Here is a 21970-nt window from a genome sequence, read left to right as displayed (position 1 = left end):
TTTGAATATAACTACCCTAGGCTGTCTAATAATGTGTAAAATATAATATATTTATCTTTACAAATATAAATTAACCCCTTCCAAATGAGATTTAAATCACCCCTTTTTTCCTATTTTTTAAATAACAAACAATTTATATAAAATAAAATATAACATATTTGGAATCACTGCCTGCGTAAATATCTAATCTTAAAATATAAAAGTATTATTCCCAGGTGGTAAATAGCGTAAACAAACAAAAAAAAAAGCTGAAAACAGCTCCATAGGCCAAAAAATTTAAAAGTCATGATATTTTTTTAAAGCATTATTTTAAAACATAAAACCATATTAATTTCATAACGTTGTATTTGCATTGACCTGTAAAATCGTAATAACATGTCAGTTTAACAGCATGATAAATTACATAAGAATTACCCCCCCCCCCCACACACACACACACATTCTCAAAATAGTTTATTTTTCAATTTCACATGAATATTATGTTTGTTTGTTTGTTTCCCAGCATAATTTTTGGAAAGAAGGAAGTCATCACAAAATATTATTGGCCCAGCAAAGTCCACATATGAGTATCTAAATAAAAAAAAATAGTTATGGCTAATAAGGGGAGGAACAAATGAAAATGTTAAAATGAAATGTGGCTTGTTATTTGAAATATGACTTACATAGTAGTCGGCGATGTTCAATCCAGATTCTCTTATCTGTCCAAACATAAATGAAAAATAATACAGAAAGAGGTTATTGTTTTTTCAATTTATTCTAGTTATTCAGAACTTACTTATGCATTGGAGGTGTTTTCTACAGAATATAGCTACAGCATTCTGTGCTATTCTATTAAGAATAAAGGAAACCCGATGAAATTCAGCCTTTATTGTCCGATTATATGTAAGCTACATACATATATAAAATCATTCTCATCAGCTCGTTCCTCTGTTTCCATGGCACACTATGCTATTGGCTCAACACACCAACGTTTGTGCAGTACACACAGGAACGGAGACTACTGTTTATACCTGGACTCCACACTCCTGTACCTGGAGTGGTGATGCATACGATACAGCATGCACCATCCCTAACCTCTGTTACTTACCAGTATTGTATATAGTACTATGTACATTGCCACTAACCTCTCTCACCTGGCCTGGAGAATTTGCATTAAAAAGATGTTGCACTGCCTCGATGAAGATAGCGGTTGCTACATTTATACTTTGTTAAAGGAAACCTGTCACCATTTTATGCTGCCCAAAGAACAGGAAGCATAAAACAGGTGAAGGCAGAATGATGGCAAGACACTATGATTAACTATGAAACGCTCGGGCATTTCAGACTATCATAGTTTAAAAATGCCACCAAGACTCAGGTAAGTAGTCACAGGGGGCATATCCCAGTAACTGCTTCTCACCAAATTGGCCCTGAGCAATGCATCTTTCTCACTCAGTGCTGGTGGGGTGAAGAGCAACTGCTTGACTATCTATATATAGGATTCGGAGTTAATCATTGTGTCCTGGCACCCTGCTACCTCCACCTGTTTTATGCTTCCCATCCGCAGTTTCAGAAGCATAAAACCATAAAATTGGTGACAGGTTCCCTTTAACCTCTTAAGGACTCAGGGCATGCATGTAAGTCCTGCACCCTCTCCCCTGCTATGACATGCGCTCAGAAGTTGAGAGCATGTTCAACAGCTGAGTGCACGTCATAGCGGGGTGGTGGGACCTGTGTCTACTGCCGGACATCATCGATCTTCGTGATGCCCGGCATTAAACCCTTAGACTTCACAATAAAAGTTGATTGCGACGTGTAAAATGCAAAAAAAAATAAAAATGAACAATCACAGCTGCTTAGCAGAGCTGATCGGGACGGGAGTGGTGAAATTGCGATGTCCGCTAAAAGGACGGCGGGAGGGCCCTTACCTGCCACCTTGTCCGATCAGCAATCCAAAGCTCCAGTTAGCCATGGCAGCCTGAAGCAATAAGGCACTGATAACACTGATCAATGCTATGCTATGGCATAGCATTGTTCAGTGTATTCAATCTAATGATTGCGTGTTATAGTCAACTATGGGGTCTAAAAAATAGTGTTAATTTTTTTTTAACTCTTAATAAATTTAATTAAACCCCATCCCTAATAAAAGTTTGAATCACCTCCCTTCTCCCATGAAGAATTGTAAACAAAAATAAACATAAACATATGTGGAACTGCCACGTGTGTAAAAGTTCAACCTATAAAAATATAATGTTAATTAAACCATACAGACAATGCGTATTTTTGGTCACTTTTTATACCCTAAAAAAATGTAGGAAAAGCGATCAAAAGGTCCCATCAAAACAAAAATGGCACTGATATAAACAACAGATAATGGCACAAAAAATTAGCACTCACACATCCACATATAGAGAAAAAAAAAGTTATAGGGGTCAGCAAATGACAGTTTTAGACATGCTAATTTCAGTACAAAAGTTTTGTTTTTAAAAGAAGTTAAGCAAATTAAAATATTTTTTTTTGTTTTGCCATAGCTTTTATGGTGAAATGATTGATTTCATTACAAAATAAAATTGGTGGGACAAAAAGCAAACCCTCATATAGGTCTGTAGGTGGAAAACTGAGTTATGATTTTTTGAAAGTGAGGAGAAAAAAACAAAAGTGCAAAAATTAAAAAACCCTGAGTCCTTAAGGGGTTAAGCCTCTGGCTACCATAGTAACAAAATAGCTAATTGTGATCTCCCCTCCCTTCTTTCAATCTCCTTAGGAGTCACTGTTGACCTTGGCCTATAAGAGGCTAACTTGTTGGGATAGGCTTTTCTCTGATCCTGGTAACTAGAGCAGGATGTTGGCCGTATAATGCAGCTGATAACTACAAGTCATGATGCAGACACAGCTCTTTGCCCACATAATCACTGCACCATAATATCATGGAACAACCTACAAGCAGTGAAATGTTATTATAGTGCAGAGTGGGAAGAGGTTAAATTCTTTACATAGTAATGGATTGTACTCTAAGGTTCTTTTACTCTGGACAATTCTGTAGGCTTAGTAAATGGACATGTTATTTCCCTGGAATGAAGAACCTCTGGTATCAGTTTCATTGATAGAAACAATGGTGCAGGTCACCTATACCATCTGTGTCCATAGAAATTGGGGTATACTATGGCTATCCACATAGACATTAGATTACTGACACATCCCTCAAAACCGGTGAAGTCTGCCATAACAAAATCTAATGTCTATAGAGAATGTTATATGTATATTTTTATATAACTTACTTCATCCTGGTACAGGAAAAAATATAGTTCCATGGCTTTCAACATCTTTTGCACCTAGAACAGAAAAGATTAGACTTAGTTTTTCTCTGCTCAGTAAAATCATTTTGGTGTAACGCATTATATATACATTATAAAGTATAAGTATATTGTCTTATTCATATTGCCTAACAAATGTCTTCATTTAAAAAAAATGTTTTTAGTTTTAACTTATCTAAGTAATGATCTATAGTAGAGTTGAACGAACTTACAGTAAATTGGCTCGTAGCGAACCTTGAAGCTCGGCTGTTGATTACTTTAGTCTGTGTAAATTAGTTCAGCTTTCCAAGGGCTCTGGTGTCCTGGAAAAATCTGGGATTACAGTCTTAGGTCTCCTAGGTCTGTATCCACCTTTTCCAGGCAACTGGAGACCTTGCAAAGCTAAACTAATTTATGCAGACTGAAGTAATCAACAGCCGAGCTGCAAGGTTCGCTATGAGCCAATTTACTGTAAGTTCACTCAACTCTATTCTATAGGATGAAGCCTTAAAGCTTTTGTCCCACCACAAATTGTAGTGAAAATTTATACCGCCTCCGAGCTAGTGTAGATTAACGCTATTATGCAGTTTAATTCAATAGAAAATGATCCATACCCTTAGACTCAAACACAGCCTTTACTGGAGAGATTGCACCAAACATCCTGGATTCTCTTCTTCTGCACTAGATATATGAGAACATTTTTATGCAGAATGAATGATCATTTTTTTGTTGGCTCTATTTTGGAGGACATACTGTATAATTGATAAGTTCACTGAAAAAACATGTTACAGATATAAGCTGTTTCCGTAAACTTAAAATTCAGATAAAAGAATAGAAATATGTTTTCATTTTGTTTTCTTATGATGGCTTGTATTTTTTCTGGAAGAGTTCCAGTTTTCATTGTTATACATTTTAGGGAACATCTGACTTTTCAAATGCTTTTTATTTTCTTATTGGGAGGCAGGATTATCAAACAAAAAAAACTGCAATTCTGGCAAAATGTTTAATCTTTTCACCATATGGGGTTACATTTTATTTTTAACAATTTTATAATTCAGGTCTTATGTATGTGGATATACCATATTTTTCCCAAAAATAAAGGGCTTTCTAGGCCTATTTTTTTACTTCTTTTTTTAGTCCTCCAGCTGCCATGTAAACTCAGCCTAATCTTATAATTAAATTATAGAGGTGCAGATGGGCTTATAGGGGGGATCCTGGGGATACATTAGGTGCCATGGCCGCTTTTAATCATGGCACCTATGAGGTTGACCAATTATAATAAGAGATTTCTCCAATCCCGGCCATAAGAGCAGGAGATCAGCTGTCATTATTTAGCCATCATCAGGTACAGCTGACATTGTAAACCCGTTCTTGCCCAAGACCTTTTAGTGACCATTTTACAAAGGCATATTTGAACCACTAATGGGTAAATGTTGATTGCCTATCTTTAGGAAAGGCCACCAATATTTAATGGTGGATATCCTCCGTGAATACTCTGTCTTCTTCATTATTTGCAAAGGACCATCGGGTCATCCATATAGGCAGCTGTAAATGATAATGCAGGCCAGTCCATATAGGCAGCTTTGAATGATAATGCAGGTCAGTCCCATTAAAGAGTAGGAGGAGCATGTGAGCAGATGCACACTACGCCACTCTAAATACTTCGCAGGCTTTAACCGGTGGAAGCTGTGAAATCAGGAGGCATTTATGGGGCTGGTGGACTATGGTGACGATCGCACAGCAGAGGGGCAAAGTGGCTAAGCAGAGAATGGCGAAATAGCAGAGGTGGTGACATGGAGGCACGGAGAGTTTGGAGCACTTGGACGCAATGGGGAGGCGTAGGGTGGTGAAGTGGCGGTGTTTTCCAATCTTTGGTTCTGGGGCTCTGCAGAGGGAGCAGGAGGAGAGGCATGGGACATGTGATACACGGCGAGAGCTAATTGGGATGCTGCGGTGAAGAAGGTGAAAGTGAAAGCCACGCAACAATGTGAGGATGACAGAGGTGGCAAAATAACTTTCAGTCAGTGGTTGGTGTTGGAGTGGTGAGAGCAGCAGTGCTCCAACTTACTGTGATAAAACAACTGTGATAGTTTCAAGTGTGTCTGGAAGACATAGTAACGCTTCACTATACAGTTAATAGTCAATATGGTCAGTAGAAAGAGATTATAAATTACTAAAGACATTGGGGAAATCTAAGGAAATTGTGTGATAAAATCTTGGATGCAAAGACATTGTGAAGATCTTAGGTTATTGTGCTTAAAAAAGCACGATCTCCTGTACGGAGCCCCGGCAGCCTGCAGGAAGGGGGCATGTTGAACAAAGCACAAAGCGGCGGCTGACATCCTCCCCTCAATACAGCTCTACGGCAGAGCCGGAGTGCTTCCTTTGGCAATCTCCGGCTCTGCCATAGCACAGTATTGAGGGGGCGTGTCGGTCGCCGCTTCTTGCGGTGGTCAACACCCGCTATCTGCCTAGCTAGCCGGGGCCCCGTACAGGAGATCACGGGGGGCCCCAGCAGTTGGACCCCCCGCGATCTAAAACTTACCCCCTATGCTTAGGATAGGGGATATGTTTTTTAGCACTGGACTACCCCTTTAGCTCTGGTTGTACTGCAAATTGGGAAAATATATAGGATTACAACTGATAAGAAGTCACCTGCTGCTAGAATTTTTTGTGCTATCATATTCAGTAGACATAGTGGAGGTTATAAACATTATCTGTGGTTATAACTTCTGTTGAGACTTCCTTATTGTTGAAATTGTACAACATTTTTTTCTCTTTCTCTCTTTTTTTCTTTTGTGGATATGATTGGTTGAAGAAATGTGGGAGGAAAAGATAGGAGGGAGAAAGGTGTGTTAAGTCGGAGGTCAGGAGGATCAAATTGTTCTCGACAGGAGGAAAGTGAGGAAGCTGTGGGTGGTGCTACAATAGAACACTTTCTTAGTTCCTCCACAATTAAGGGGGGAAGATTAAGACAGCAGGAGGTGACAAGAAGGAAAAAAGAAGGAAAACAAAATGAGGATATAATGCTGGAGGAGGTGGAGGAGAGTCACAATGAATACAAGAGTGAGAGAATAGAGGAAGGGAGGTTTCAGCTGATCTTTTGCAAAGAATACTTGAAAGGGTAGAGAAAACAAACGCAGCTATGATAGAGATCTAAGACCAACTTAGTGGGGCAAGGCAAGGTATTGCTGTGTTAAGGCAAGACTTCCAGCAAATTAAAGAGTGGCAGGGATATAGGAAAAAGTAGGAGTGTTGAAGGGATAGTGGGAAGTACCGAAAAAGAGATGACCAGACTGTAGAGGGTATAGGGACTGAAGTAAGGTATAGGATTTTTTTTTTTTTTCCTCTGCTGTGAGTAAATTGTAAATTGCCTAGCCAGGGTTGGGCTCAGGTTAAGAGAAAGTATCAGGTAGTTCCTGGTGTGTTCCATAGGGGAACGGGGGGTTGGAAGGAGCAGAGGGGACTTAGGGTGCTTTTTATTTTTGCCTTTTTTCATATCCTAGATAAGTAATAAGAATTGTAATCTGAAATGTGAGGGGGTTGGCTGATAGAATTAAGCGGTCTGAAAACGGCAATCTTCAAAGTAATAGAAAAACATTTACCAAAAACACACTTAAAGGAGTACTTCACCCTTAGATATCTTATCCCCTATCCAAAGTATAGGGGATAAGATGTCTGATTGCAGGGGTCGCGCTGCTGGGGACCTCCGCGATCTTGGCTGCGGCACCCAAGACATCCGATGCACAGAGCGAACTTTGCTTTGTGCCAGAGGACTGGCAATGTGGGGCGGAGGCTCGTGACATCACTGCCATGCCCCCTGAATGCAAGTCTTTGGGAGGGGGCCTGACGGATGACGGACTTCACGCCCCCTCCCATAGACTTGCATTCAGGGGGCATGGCCGTGATGTCACAAGCCTCAGGCTCTGCACCTGACGCTCTAAACGAACGCCGGGTGCAGCCAGGAGATTGCGGGGGTGTCTAAGGGTGGCGTACCCCTTTAACATTAGAGAAAAATAGAATCTTACAGAGAAGGTGGGTCTCAAGTCAATATCATACGATTCATACGAGTTATTCAAGGGGAGCAAGTGTGTTGATACATAAGGGAGTAGATCTTGAAGAACTGGGGTCAAAGATAGACTAAAAAGGAATATATATTGTGATAAGGTGGCAAGGAAAGGGTGTATTTCATTGGCTCACCCAGAAGTATCTCTCACCTGCTTCTAATTAATGAGGCAGGAGGGAAGGGAGGTGTGTATATAAGATGGAGAGTCAGTCTAATCTGGGCTCTTCCTAGGAGACAGCAAGTGGGCTGTAGGGGAGAGACAGCCTGCTGAGGAGTACACAACCCGAGCTATGAGTGGCTCAAAGAGTGACATGAATTGTGAGTAGAAGGTTGCAGGGGACATATGTTTAACCGGCTGAGGGAAGCTCAGCGGTTATTAGTCAGGACAAGCTGATCTGTTTAGTCAGTGGCCAGACGATCTAGGATTTTGTTTTGTTCCTGCTTTTTGTTTATTTTTTTCCCTGCAAACTGTCTAATAAAACTGGCAAGGTGCCAGATTTGCATTATAAACGTTTGTTTGCTGGTTTATTGAGAAGAAACGCATCCTGTGGCATAGTCCAGGACGATCCCAGAGTGAATCCCTGAGGACGGTTCCTTACAATATGGTGGAGGATGCGGGCAAACCGTTGCCAAGGGCAACCAATGGATGAGTTGCAGTTGAGCCGTTGCTAGGAGCAACCCCCTGCATGTTGCAACTCGGATGAGCCCAGCAGAGGAGTTCAAGCACAGGATGGTGTCTGTGGAGGAGCGTTTCTCTCTGGAAATGGGTCGCCATCGGGAGGCTGTTGCTGGGAGCAACCGACATGGGCCACAACTGATGGTCACAAAGATGGAAAAGAGGACCCGTGAGTTATTAGTGAGTGGAGTCCCACTGTTGGTGGAGTTGGATTTTTGCCAGACTGTATCTCGGATTATGCCGGAAATAATTCCCTTTGTGAAGTCCCGCCCGGAGCCCGGTAAGACTGTTCAAATTGATACATGTTTTGGGACAGTAAGCCATATGATGAAGGTATGTGCGGAACTTACAGTTGAAATTGTACTGGGCAGAGACTTTCTGTATTTCTGGCAGCTGTGGGATGGCGAGAGTGCACCTGAGAGTTCACATCCAAAGGTTCCGGAAGTAGTGAGGACTGGGGTTAGAGATGAGCGAATCGAACTTGACGAACCCGAATTCGTTACGAATTTCATGAAAAATTCGATTTGCAATGAATACGAATATCGCAGCGATTCTATCGCACGAATCGCTTCATTAAACTTCATTTTACAGCGTTCCAGGCTATTGTAGAGCTAAGATGGCGGATCCACATGTGACTACATGGGGCAGGGGATTATGGGAGGGCGGGAATGAAGGTAGGTGGGCTGACCCAGAACCACATGTGAGATGCAGCTTATCAGTGTTCACTGACCCCTGTGATGTCACAGCTCCTTTATAATCGGCGGCTGCCTCACTTCATTTCATCTATGCACTCAGATGGAGAGGACGGGACTGTGTGTGTGTGAATAACTCATACCACAGCGTTACACTGCAACTGCTAGTCACATCAGCATTAGGGAAAGGCAGGAGTGCAGAGTGCTGTGCTGTTACTCTGAGAAGGATCATTGATAGCTAAACCTCCAATTCACGTTATTGAGCATTGCAGCAGAGAGGGGCAGATAGCTGTCAGCTGCCTCATACAGATCTCCAAGCTGCCTGAACTTTCTGAAGCATCTCATCTCCTCATTTTTCAGCTCTATTGAGGTTTTTTTTCTCCACAAATCTTCTGCTGCTCAGAATTGTGTGACAGGCTGCAATTTAGGGTTTAATCCCTGGATTTTTTTTTTGGGTGGTGCTGCACTGTTGGGTCATGCTGCTGTTCAGAAATAAGTCATATCAGTGTGGACTTTAGTGCCTTTTTAGCATTTTTCACCTGTTACTCTGTCTCTATGCTAAATTCAGTGTTATACCACACGTTATACACCTGCCGGTGTATTAAAGAAAAAATTTTTTTTCCTAAGTACAAATACGCTTAACAGTGGCCTTATCATTGCAAAGGGCCTAAATACAAACAAATAGCGTACCATATACCACCTTTTTTTCTGTCTCTGTGCTAAATTCAGTGTTATACCACACGTTATACACCTGCCGGTGTATTAAAGAAATTTTTTTTTTCCCGAGTACAAATACGCTTTACAATGGCCTTATCATTGCAAAGGGCCTAATTACAAGCAAATAGCGTACCATATATTACCTTTTTTTCTGTCTCTGTGCTAAATTCAGTGTTATACCACATGTTATACACCTGCCGGTGTATTAAAGAAAAAAAAGTTTTTCCTGAGTACAAATACGCTTTTTCAGTGGCATTATCATTGCAAAGCGCCTACATACAAGCAAATAGCGTACCATATACCACCTTTTTTCTGTCTCTGTGCTAAATTCAGTGTTATACCACACGTTATACACCTGCCGGTGTATTAAAGAAAAAAAAAAGGCTTTCCTGCGCAAAAATACGCTTAACAGTGGCCTTATCATTGCAAAGGGCCTACATACAAGCAAATAGCGTACTATTTAGTACCTGTATTTCTGTTTTATACCACACGTTATACACCTGCCAGTGTATTAAAGAAAAAAAAGGTTTTCCTGCATAAAAATATGCTTTTTCAATGGCCTTATCATTGCAAAGGGCCTAATTTCAAGCAAATAGTGTACCATATACCACCTTTTTCTGTCTCTGTGCTAAATTAAGTGTTATACCACACGTTATACACCTGCCGGTGTATTAAAGAAAAAAAAAAGTTTTTCCTGCATACAAATACTCATCATTGCAAAGGGCATACATACTACCAAGTAGTGTACTATTTAGTACCTGTACTTCTGTCTCGGTGCTAAATTCAGTGCTATTCCACACATTAGTATACACTGGCTGGTGTATACAACAAAAAAAGTTTTTTTCTGCGTATAAATACGCTTAACAGTGTGCTCATCATTGCAAAGGGCATACATACAACAAAGGAGTGTACTATTAGTAACTGTTATTCTGACTAGGGCCTATATACTTTGAAAGGACAGCCGTAAGTAATCGCCTGCTGCTGTTCTATACCCTCATAAACGCACTAAGTATGTCAGGCAGGGAAGTGCCAGGACATGCACAGAGAAGGGGCAGAGGCCTACATATGTCAGGCAGAGTTGGCAGCAGACTTGGGGCTAGTGGCAGCAGGAGTCGCAGCATTAGGCCTGAGCTCCCGTTAACATCCAGCGGTCGTGTCGTCGACCCATCTCTCCTCATCAATTGGTTTGCACACTCATCCCCATCATCACAAGCGACATCTCACAACCCCAGTCAAGAGTCGGTGGGTTCCTCAGACACAACCCTCAGTTGGCATGGCCCGGGAGCAGTCCCCGTAATCCCATTGCCTTTGTCCCATGCTGTTCCATCTCCCAAAGAAGTATCTCATGCTTTGGGTTCAGCTCCACTATTTAGTGAGGACGATGTAATAGAGGACAGTCAGCATCTAATGGGCAGCCAAGAATGTGAGGAGACATGCGTTGCTTGCTCCGAAAGGTGGGCAAGTAGTGATGCGGAGAGTGACGTGGGAGGCGGTGTTTCAATTGTTCAGGGTCCTGAGGCAGACACATCTTTTGATGATGATGAAGCCGATCGCAATTGGGAGCCGGGTGCAGAAGCCGGGGCTTCATCATCATCAGGAGAAGAGATTTGCTCTTTGTCTATGAGGCAGCAAGGCGGTAGCACGGTTGGCAATCATCGTGGTGGTGGCAGTAGTGGACATTCAGGAGCCAAACGTGCCAGGGGGAGACCACCTGTTTCGCGGCAAGCTACCATTCAGGGAGGTAGTGGAAAAGGGGTTCCTGGAGACAGCGCCAATAGCAGTGAAATAGTGCGAACTACGGGTCGGAAAATCAGCTACTCTGCGGTGTGGTTGTTCTTCATAAAGAATCCGGAGGACCTTAGCGTAGTCACATGCAAAATCTGTGGGCAGAAAGTGAAGGGTAGCCAGGGTCCCAATCTCGGCACCAAGGCCCTGCGTCAACACATGATTCGCCACCATAAAGCGGCCTGGGATAACCGTGGCTCCGAGGTAGTGGTCCAACCTGCCGCATCACCCAGTGGCCATCCGCTCCCTCCGTCATCCAGACAAGGCTCCCCCACCTCAGCCGAAGGGAGCATTGTGTCAAACCATCCTTCTTGCTCTCCTGCTTCCTCCGCTCGTAGTCAGCCATTCCGCCAACAATTGATCGGCGAAGCCATGTCCAAGAGACAACAGTATGCGCCCACTCATCCAAAGGCGCAGAAGTTGAATGTGCTCCTGTCCAAGTTGCTGGTGTTGCAGTCCCTCCCTTTCCAACTGGTGGACTCTGCAGCTTTCAGGGAATTGATGGCTTGTGCCGAGCCGAGGTGGAGAGTCCCAAGCCGTCATTTATTTGCGAAGAAGGCAGTACCAGCCCTGCATAAGTTTGTACAAGAGAAGGTGAGCCAGTCCTTGAGCCTGTTGGTGTGTTCAAAAGTGCACGGCAGCGCCGATGTGTGGAGCTGTAACTGCGGGCAGGGACAATATATGTCTTTTACGGCCCACTGGGTAAATGTTGTTCCTGCACAGCCACAGCAGCAACTTGGACAGGTCCCACCGCTTCCTCCACCACGCTCTCGCTCCCAGGCAGTTGGTCCTTTTACAGTGTGCGCCTCCTCCTCCCCCGTGTCCTCGGCCTCCACTGCACATCCAAATCTCGTGGCCCTTCATCGTACAACGTGTGTAGGGCACAGCTGTGTCAAGCCGTCCTTCACATGGTTTGCCTTGGCGAACGGAGTCACACAGGGGAGGAACTGCTGAAGTTCATTAGGGAAGAAATCCGAGTATGGCTTACTCCACGAAATCTGGAAATGGGAACCATGGTGACCGACAATGGGAAGAACATTGTGGCCGCGCTGCGACAAGGAAGTGTGAACCATTCGCCCTGCATAGCGCACGTGTTGAATCTGGTTATCAAGAAGTTCATCAAGTCTTCACCCCATTTGCAAGATGTCCTGACAATGGCAAGGAAACTGTGCATGCACTTCAGCCACTCGTACACCGCCAAGCACACTTTGCTTGAGCTGCAGCGCCAGAACGGTATCCCACAACACAGTCTCATTTGTGACGTTGCCACACGTTGGAATTCCACCCTGCACATGTTGGACAGACTATACGAACAAAGAAAAGCCATCACGGATTTTTTGATGATACAAGCAGATAGGAGTACTCCCCTGTGTAACTTCAATGTGAACGAGTGGCAGCTCATACGTGACACCTGCCGTTTGCTGAGGCCCTTTGAGGAAGCCACATTTTTTGTTAGTCGCTCGAATTACGCCATGAACGACGTAATTCCACTCCTACATTTACTCCAAAAAATGATTGAAAACATGGCTGGTCATGGCAATGGAGATGTTGCGCCTACATGAGAAGGCTACATGAGTCCTGTGGGGGATGAACTGGAGGAGGATGATGAGGGGCAGAACGGAGCACAGTTTACGGTGGATGAGATGGCCGGTGTTTCTGGTCATTGGACAGGAGGGGAGGAGCAGGAGCAGCCAGAGGAGCTGGAGGGTTATTACGAGGGAGGCGAGACAGAGGACCCATACACACCGTGGCAGTATGCAGTGGAGATGGAGGCAGGTAGTCCCAGTGAGTCACTGTCACAAATGGCACGATGCATGCTGAGTTGCTTGCGTAGTGACCCCGAATTGTCAAAATTCGTCAGCGCAATGACTTCTGGATCTCCACCTTATTAGACCCTCGCTACTGGCCCAGAATGGGGGCCTTTTTTACACCCACTGAGAGGGAGGACAAACTGACCTACTTCAGGGAGCTTCTACGTAGTCGGTTGGCCGATGCCACATGGCCCATCCACTCGCAGGTCTGACTCGGGGGGGCCCTCTGCGCTCACCTTCCACTGCCACTGCTGCTGGGGAGGGGAGGGGTGGCAGGAGCAGTACCGGCTCAATCAGCAGCAGCCTGAGTCTACAGTCGCTGATGAGTAGCTTCCTTCAGCCGCATAGTGAAGCTACTCATCAGCAGCAGGTGGACATGGAGCAGGTCCTGAACCAGCAGGTGATGGCTTACCTCGACATGACCCTGCCAACAACTGTTGAAGATCCGCTGGACTTCTGGGCAGCCAAACTCGATTTATGGCCGCAACTAGCGGAGTTTGCCCTGGAAAAGCTGTCCTGCCTGGCCAGTAGTGTGCCATCAGAGCGGGTGTTTAGTGCGGCCGGGGCCATAGTCACCCCAAGGCGAATTCGTCTGTCCACTAAAAATGTGGAGAGACTGACGTTTGTCAAGATGAATCAGGGATGGATCAGCCAGGATTTCCAGCCACCAATGACAGATGGGTCTGAGTAGATTGACCATGCTCCTACAACAAAATTTTCTCTATTGTGGTTGGTCATGAAACCCTCTGGGGAAGACCTGGGGATTGTACGGCCCGCTTGACACATACGGCCCTTTGATTGGCTCTGACCGGCCCGCGCTGATTGGGGGACAACTATGCTGCCTAATTTGGGGGACATCTATGCTGCCTAATCTGAGGGACAAGTATGCTCCTAATCTGGGTGACATCTATGCTGCCTAATCTGGGGGACAACTATGGTCCTGATCTGGGGGACATCTATGCTGCCTAATCTGGGGGACAACAATGCTCCTAATATGGGGAAAACTGAAGCTTCTGGCTTTGGGCCTATAATTTTTTGAAGTTTAGCAGAAGCTAAATACATGCTTAATGCAAATTTCAACATTTATCTTTAAATGTAAGGGGTTATGAAACCCTCTTGGGTACTGCGAATGACTGCTCCAGACTCATTCTGTGTCTTTCACAAACTACTTGCCTCCCTGGTGCCTCAGGCCTTGGGCCTATAATTTTTTGAAGTTTAGCAGTAGCTAAATACATGCTTAATGCAAATGTAAACATTGATCTTTAACTGTAAGGGGTTATGAAAACCTCTTGGGTACTGCAAATGCATGCTCCAAACTCATTCTGTATCTTTCAGGAACTACTTGCCTCCCTGGTGCCTCTGGCCTTGGGCCTTACATTTTTGAATGTTTAGCAGTAGCTAAATACATGCTTAATGCAAATTTCAACAATGATCGTTAAATTCTCGGTGCTCTGCCAGGGCCTTCTCCTACCCCGCCTGGGCCGATCCGAGGACCTCACTAACCAACTCACTAACTAATCCAATCGCTTATAGTGACGGGCGGTGTGTACAAAGGGCAGGGACTTAATAAATGCCAGCTTATGACCTTCACTTACTGGTAATTCCTCGTTTTAAGATTAAATCATTGCAATCACAGATCCCTATCACAAACTGGTTTCAGCGTGCAACACGCACCTGTCCTTGAAATATAGAGAGACGCTAATCCGTTCAGTGGAGCGCTAGTGCGGCCCAGGACATCTGAGGCCATAACAAACCTGATATTGCTCGATCTCGCAATTGATCGGGCAAGGTAAGGGGTTTTTAAAGCCTCTTGGGTACTGCTGAGGCCTACTCCTGACTGCTCCTGGTACAATGTATGGGGTAATTAAACACTCTTGGGTAGTGTTATTGTTAAATTTACTGGTAATTTTATCAGTAATAAAATAGAATTTTGCAGAATGCTAACCGTTACACAACGGAACGCTTGTTGCGTGTGATTTTTTAATGAAAAAAAAATTGATTGAGAGGGATTAACTCTGCTTAATCATTTTTGGCGAATAGAATCCTTTTGCCATCTGATTTTTTGGAGACAGATGCACTTACACACATGTAATAATTTTTTTTAACCAAATTTCAAACATTGTGTGATTTATTACTTTTGAGAAGAATGTCTTTGGGTGGTCCACCATCCTGCATTATAGAGTCTTCTGAACTGCTGTATATGCGCTTGTTTTTTTTTTTTTAAAAGGTATTTTGTCCGACAATTTCGATAAAATTTTGCGTTTTTTTGAGGTGGATTGTGAAGCCCGGGTGACAGGTATGTAGTGTGTAATCGTGCATAAGTCAACTCCAGTCTGTGTCCGTTAGGCAATATATGGGTTACTGATGCAGCAGAGGTGGGGCCTTGGTCTTGGAATTTCAATTATTTAAAAAAATTGAACATATTGTGTGGTTTATTACATTATAGAAGAATGTCTGTGGGTGGTCCATCATCCTGCATTAGAGAGTCTTCTGAACTGCTGTATATGCGCTTGTTTTTTTTTAAAAAAAAGGTATTTTGTCCAACAATTTCGATAAAATTTTGCGTTTTTTTGAGGTGGATTGTGAAGCCCGGGTGACAGGTATGTAGTGTGTAATCGTGCATAAGTCAACTCCAGTCTGTGTCCGTTAGGCAATATATGGGTCACTGATGCAGCAGAGGTGGGGCCTTGGTCTTGGAATTTCAATTATTTACAATTTTTTTTAACATATTGTGTGGTTTATTATATTATAGAAGAATGTCTTTGGGTGGTCCACCGTCCTGCATTATAGAGTCTTCTGAACTTCTGTATATGCGCTTGTTTTAACAAAAAGGTATTTTGTCAGACAATTTCAAAAAAAATTGCGTTTTTTTGGGGTGGATTGTGAAGCCCGGGTGTGTACTCATGCATCAGCCAACTCCAGGCTGTGTCTTTCATGCAATCTATGGGTTACTGATGCAGCCTAGGTGGGGCCTGGGTTTAGGAATTTCAAATTTTTTTTTTTTTAATTCAACAATTATGTGGTTCATTATTTTTGAGAAGAAAGTCTTTGGGTGGTCCACCGTCCTGCCTTATAGAGTCTTCAGAAATGTTGGATATGCGCTTGTGCTTACACAAAGTTTTACATTAAAAAAAACATTTATACAATTTTGTTTATTTTGGGGCAGATTGTGAAGCCCTGTGTGTACTGGTGCATCAGCCAACTCCAGGCTTTGTCCTTCAGGCAATAAATGGGTTCCTGATGCCGCAGAGGTGGGGCCTGGGTCTGGGAATTTAAAATTTTTGGATTGCGGGTGCTACAAAAAAAGATGGACACACCCTAATCCGTTCAGTGGAGCGCGCCTGCGGCACCGGACATCTGAGAGCATAACACACCTGTTATTGCTCGATCTCAGGAGAAGGGGGTTCATCATCGGGAGAAGAGAGTTGCAGGTTGCCCTTGAGTACCACGGTTGGCAGTCAGCGTGGTGTGGCAGTAGTGGAAATTCTGGAGCCAAACGTGCCCGGGGGAGACCACCTGCTTCGCGGCAGCATACCTTTCCGGGAGTTAACGGGTTACCAGCACCGGTCGATGAAAGATAGAGACACACTAATCCGTTCAGTGGAGCGCGCCTGCGGCCCCGGAAATCAGAGGGCATAACACACCTGGTATTGCTCGATCTTGCAATTGATCGTGCAAAGGTAGGGGGTTATTAAAGCCTCTTGGGTACTGCTAAGGCCTACTCTTGACTGCTCCTGGTGCAATGTATGGGGTAATTAAACACTCTTGGGTAGTGTTTTTTTTTTATTTACTGATCATTTTATCAGTAATAAAACTGAATTTTCCAGAATGCTAATCGTTACACAACGGAACGCTTGTTGCATGTGATTTTTTAATGAAAAAAAAATAAATAAATACGGACAGGGATGAACTCTGCTTCATCATTTTGGGCGAAAAAAGTCCTTTGGTGATCTGATCTTTTGGAGACAGATGCGCTTACACACATATTGAATAAGTTTTTGTAAAAAAATTTCAAACATTGTGTGGTTTATTATTTTTGAGAAGAATGTTTTTGGGTGGTCCACCGTCCTGCATTATAGAGTCTTGTGAACTGTTGGATATGTGCTTGTTCTTACACAAAGGCATTTCTTTAAAAAATTTCTAAAATGTTGTTGTTTTTTGGAGGGGATTGTGAAGCCCGGGTGTGTACTGGTGCATCAGCCAACTCCAGGCTGTGTCCTTCAGGCAATATATGGGTTCCTGATGCCGCAGAGGTGGGGCCTGGGTCTTGAAATTTCAAATTTTTGGATAGCGGGTGCTACCAATGAGAAATCTTTGACAAAAATGTCATATATTGTGTTGGTTTTTGGGGGGGATTGTGAAGCCCTGGTGTGTACTCTTGCATCAGCCAACTCCAGGCTGTGTCATGCAGGCCATATATGGGTTACTGATGCCACAGGGGTGGGGCCTGGTTCTGGAAATTTCAAATTTTTGGATAGCGGGTGCTACCAATGAGAAATCTTTGACAAACATTTCTCATTGTGTTGATTTTGGAGGGGGGATTGGGAAGCCCTGGTGTGTACTGGTGCATCAGCCAACTCCAGGCTGTGTCCTACAGGCAATATATGGGTTCCTGATGCCGCAGAGGTGGGGCCTGGGTCTTGAAATTTCAAATTTTTGGATAGCGGGTGCTACCAATGAGAAATCTTTGACAAAAATTTCATATATTGTGTTGGTTTTTGGGGGGGATTGTGAAGCCCTGGTGTGTACTCTTGCATCAGCCAACTCCAGGCTGTGTCATGCAGGCAATATATGGGTTACTGATGCCGCTGGGGTGGGGCCTGGTTCTGGAAATTTCAAAATTTTTGGATAGCGGGTGCTACCAATGAGAAATCTTTGACAAAAATGTCATATATTGTGTTGGTTTTTGAGGGGGGATTGTGAAGCCCTGGTGTGTACTCTTGCATCAGCCAAGTCCAGGCTGTGTCATGCAGGCAATATATGGGTTACTGATGCGACAGGGGTGGGGCCTGGTTCTGGAAATTTCAAATTTTTGGATAGCTGGTAGCATCTTTGACAAAAATTTCTCATTGTGTTGATTTTGGAGGGGGGATTGTGAAGCCCTGGTGTGTACTGGTGCATCAGCCAACTCCAGTCAGTGTCCTACAGGCAATATATGGGTTACTGATGCCGAAGAGGTGGGGCCTGGGTCTGGAAATTTCTAACTTTTGGATAGCGGGTGCTACCAATGAGAAATCTTTGTCAAAAATGTCATATATTGTGTTGTTTTTTGGGGGGGGATTGTGAAGCCCTGGTGTGTAGTGTACTAGTGCATCAGCCAACTCCACGCTGTGCCATTCAACCACTAAATAGTCTCCTCTTGCCACGCTATGTCATTCAGTCACTATATGGTCTCCTGACACTGATGCCACCACCAGGCTCTGTCATTGTGCTGCTGTGCGGCAGTGATTCTAAGAGCGATGCCGGTAATCTGCATGCTATTCTGAATAACAGTATTATTTCACTACCCCAGCACACTCCATATGCGTTTTAGGACACAGCAAAGTGTTCTATACCCCTATAGAGGCTGTATGTAGGCTAGAAATAGCCTTTTTTAACATCGATTTGCCGCAAATAAATTCGGATCGAAACAAACTTTTCGGGAAAATTCGGCGAATCGGCCAAATCGAATTTTTGAAAAGTTCGCTCATCTCTAACTGGGGTGTCTCTACTGGACTGTGTGAATGGTGCTGTATATTGTGATCCCATGCAGGCTGATAATGTTTTTCTTGAAAAACTTATGTTAATGTGTTCTGATGTAAAAAGTACTGTCGCCACCTCTCGCAGGACAAAAGAAATCCTGTGTGAACTGGCAATAGAAGGTAAAAAGATGGTGGTTTTGTTAGATCCAAAATGTGTAATAAGTCTGGTAAAGACTAGCTGCAGAAAGACAGACCCTGCTGTAATGTCTATACAAGCCGGTATTTGGGGTTATAAAACAGTTAATGTGTGTATTTCTACCCCCTATGGTACCATAAGTCACAAGGTTGCAATAGAGCCTTCCTTACAGTATGAAGTAGTGCTGGGGAAGGATTTTCCATTTTTTTCAGCAATTGTGGGGAAATAGTCAGGTGACTAGAGCAGGAACACCTGATAGGCTCACAACACTTGATTTGCACCACATAGAAGGGGACAGTAACTTAGCAGAGGCTGAGAACGGGGAGTGTCAGCAGACCCTAGGTATATGTCAGGTGGGAGTGTGCCAGACCATTAGGGGAGCTGAAGAACAGTCCGCGAGTCAAGTTATAGAGGTGACTGGAATAGAAGCTACAGAGATGCCTGTGGAAAAACCAAAACTCCGGAAGAGAGTACCGGTGGAGCTGGGGGCTGCGCTTACGGTCACAGACAGAGTCCTTAGTGAAGGAGATGTGGCGTTTGGACCAGGGAGAGGTTGCAACCAGGAAGGTCGAACCACTGGAGCAGCTATTGTTGCAGACCCAGGAGCCCTAGTCATTTTTGCCAGGCCGTGGAGAGACTGTGACAAGACAAAAGAAAAGTCTGCCAAGGAGCAGAGAGACAGTTCAGAGGAACTGTTCGAGAATCACCTGGACTCGCTGGTGCCAAGAGCCATTGAAGTTGTTGCTAGGAGCAACAAACTTTCCGCCAAGGGATTACCGGTCCGACAGGAGTGTTTAGCAAGAGTCTCCAGAGTTGCCAACGTGATGGGAGAGGAAGAGAGCCAGGTGTCGGTGGCACCTGTTGTTGATGATGATAACGAGGCACAAGTGGCCGCAACCCCGAAAAGGTGGAGACTTCATCTAGAGATGGAGAAGAGCTGGCTCGAGTGTCTGACAGAGGACCAGAGGAAGTCTCAAGGTCTAACAGCGAGAGTGAGGAGACAACTGTCAGTAAAAGGTCTCGGAAAAGATGGGCTGGCCTTGGGAAAAAACTGGAGCAGATCTAGAATCTGAATGAAACCCTGCAGATGGTTTCTATGAAGTTGACGGAGAAAGAAAAAGAGGTACATCGCTCGACAGAGGAGAGGGACAAATCGCTTGCTGACTTTAAGAAAGAGCAAGAGGCAAGGTTTCAGCTGGAAAAAGTCATGGAGCAACACAGAAGTGAGTCCGTGGCTCTGCAGGATGAACTGTCCCGCTCCCAGGGTCTTGTGACCAGCAAGGAGAGTGAAGTGGAGAGTCTGGCCAAGCGGATGTCATTCCAGGAAGAAGAAGTGAGTCTTCTACATGGTGCATATCAGACTCTGCAGAGTGATCACAAGGCTAGGCTAGTAGCCATGAAAAAATTAGAAAAAAAGAAGAATGAAATGAAGATGGAAGTTTATGATCTTGCCAGCAATCTGGATAGTGTCTCTAAAGATAAGAGACAAATTGAGGAGGAAGTCAAGACAAAGAATGCCCTTGCACATGCTCTTCAATCTGCCCGTCATGACAATGACTTGCTCCGTGAGCAGTATGAAGAGGGAAAGGCTGAGCTTGAGGCAGCTCAAAAGGAAGCCCGCAGAGTGAGCACTGAAATCTTCAAGCTGAAGAATGCTTATGAGAAGGCCCTGGAACAAGTTGAGACTCTGAAACATGAAAAGAAGAACTTGCAACAGCAGATCTCAGATCAATCTGAACAGATTGGTGAGAGTGGAAAGTCTATCAATGAGGTAGAGAAGACCAAGAAACAGTTGCTGGACAGTGAGAAGATGATCTCCGCAAAACTCAAGAATGAGCAGCTGAAATATGTAAAGCTGGAAGGAGAGATGAAGATCTTAAAAGAGAGCAGAGACCAAGCTATGGTGCAATTGGCTCAAGAAAGGCTTCTGGGGCAGAAGTTACAGGATACATGGATGCTTTCCCTGAATGCCAAAAAGTCCTCTAAAGCACAGGTTGAGGTGAAGCCTGGTAAAAAGTCCTCTAAAGCTAAGATTGAGGTGAAGCCTGGTAAGAAGTCCCCTGAAGCTAGGACTAAGCTGAAATCTGGGGAGAAATCCTCTGAAGTGGAGACTAAGGAGAAGTCAGGCGGGAAATCCTCTGAACCTGAGCAGACCAAAAATTCTGAAGGTAATGCTGAGGCAGAGAAACCCTCTGAAGCAGAAGCTAAACCAGAGTCTACCTCAAAAGCTGTGAGTAAAGAAAATGGCACAACTGAAGCTACAGGTGAAGAGAAGAGTAAGCCTGAAGAAGCTGCAGAGAAGAGCAAAACGGTAGTAGAAGCTGATTCTACACAAGAATCTGAAGGAGCCAAAGACTCTGAAGCCAAACCTGAGAAAGCTGGTGAGGTGAAACCAGGTGGAAAGTCCTCTAAAGTTGAGACTGAGATGGACTTGTGTTAGAGGTCCTATGAAGCTACAGAGAACAAGACAGTGGTTGGTAAAGCCACTGAGGCCAAAAGATACTCTATAGCAGAGGCAGAGGTCCGGCAAGCCAGAAGAAGACAAAGTTTAGAAGCATCGGTCCTCTCTTTCCTTAATTTCAAGAACCCTGCCCACACCAGGGTGAAGAACCTGGTACTGGAGAGGTGTGACCGAGATACTTGCAATTGGTGGCTGGTAAAAGTCCGGAAGAAAGAAGTCAAGGACTTCAGAGGCTGTAGGACAAAAGTTGTCCAAGAGAAAGGAAAGGCAGATGGTTTCTGCCTTTCAAATACATGTGCTGCTTCCCGGTGGTCTGAGCAAAGTGGGGGGGGGGGAGGATATGTGATAAGGTGGCAAGGAAACTGTGTATTTCCTTTGCTCACCCTGAAGTATTTCTCACCTGCTTCTAATTAATGAGGCAGGAGGGAAGGGAGGTGTGTATATAAGATGGAGAGTCAGTCTAATCTGGGCTCTTCACAGCAAGTGGGCTGTAGGGGAGAGACAGAGCCTGCTGAGAAGTACACAGCCTGAGCTATGAGTGGCTCAAAGAGTGACATGAATTGTGAGTAGAAGGTTGCAGGGGACATATTTTTAACCGGCTGAGGGAAGCTCA

The 21970-nt window shown here is 44.2% G+C and overlaps 1 long non-coding RNA gene across 1 annotated transcript in view; it reads right to left on the bottom strand.

Moving 5' to 3' along the window:
• Window positions 1–438: 438 nt before the first annotated feature.
• Window positions 439–21970, bottom strand: part of LOC130282260 (uncharacterized) — a 60549-nt gene continuing 39017 nt past the window's right edge. Inside the window, exons 3-5 of the long non-coding RNA XR_008846307.1 lie at window positions 3258–3311; window positions 663–698; window positions 439–570 (exon numbers count right to left, since the gene is read on the bottom strand). This is a non-coding gene — a long non-coding RNA (uncharacterized LOC130282260). The remainder of the gene's footprint in view (window positions 571–662; window positions 699–3257; window positions 3312–21970) is intronic.

The sequence above is a fragment of the Hyla sarda genome, chromosome 7, assembly GCF_029499605.1.
Source record: "Hyla sarda isolate aHylSar1 chromosome 7, aHylSar1.hap1, whole genome shotgun sequence".
Classification (NCBI taxonomy): domain Eukaryota; kingdom Metazoa; phylum Chordata; class Amphibia; order Anura; family Hylidae; genus Hyla; species Hyla sarda.
The sequence above is the reverse complement of the archived record's forward strand: the minus strand, read 5'-3'. Positions and strand labels throughout refer to the sequence as shown.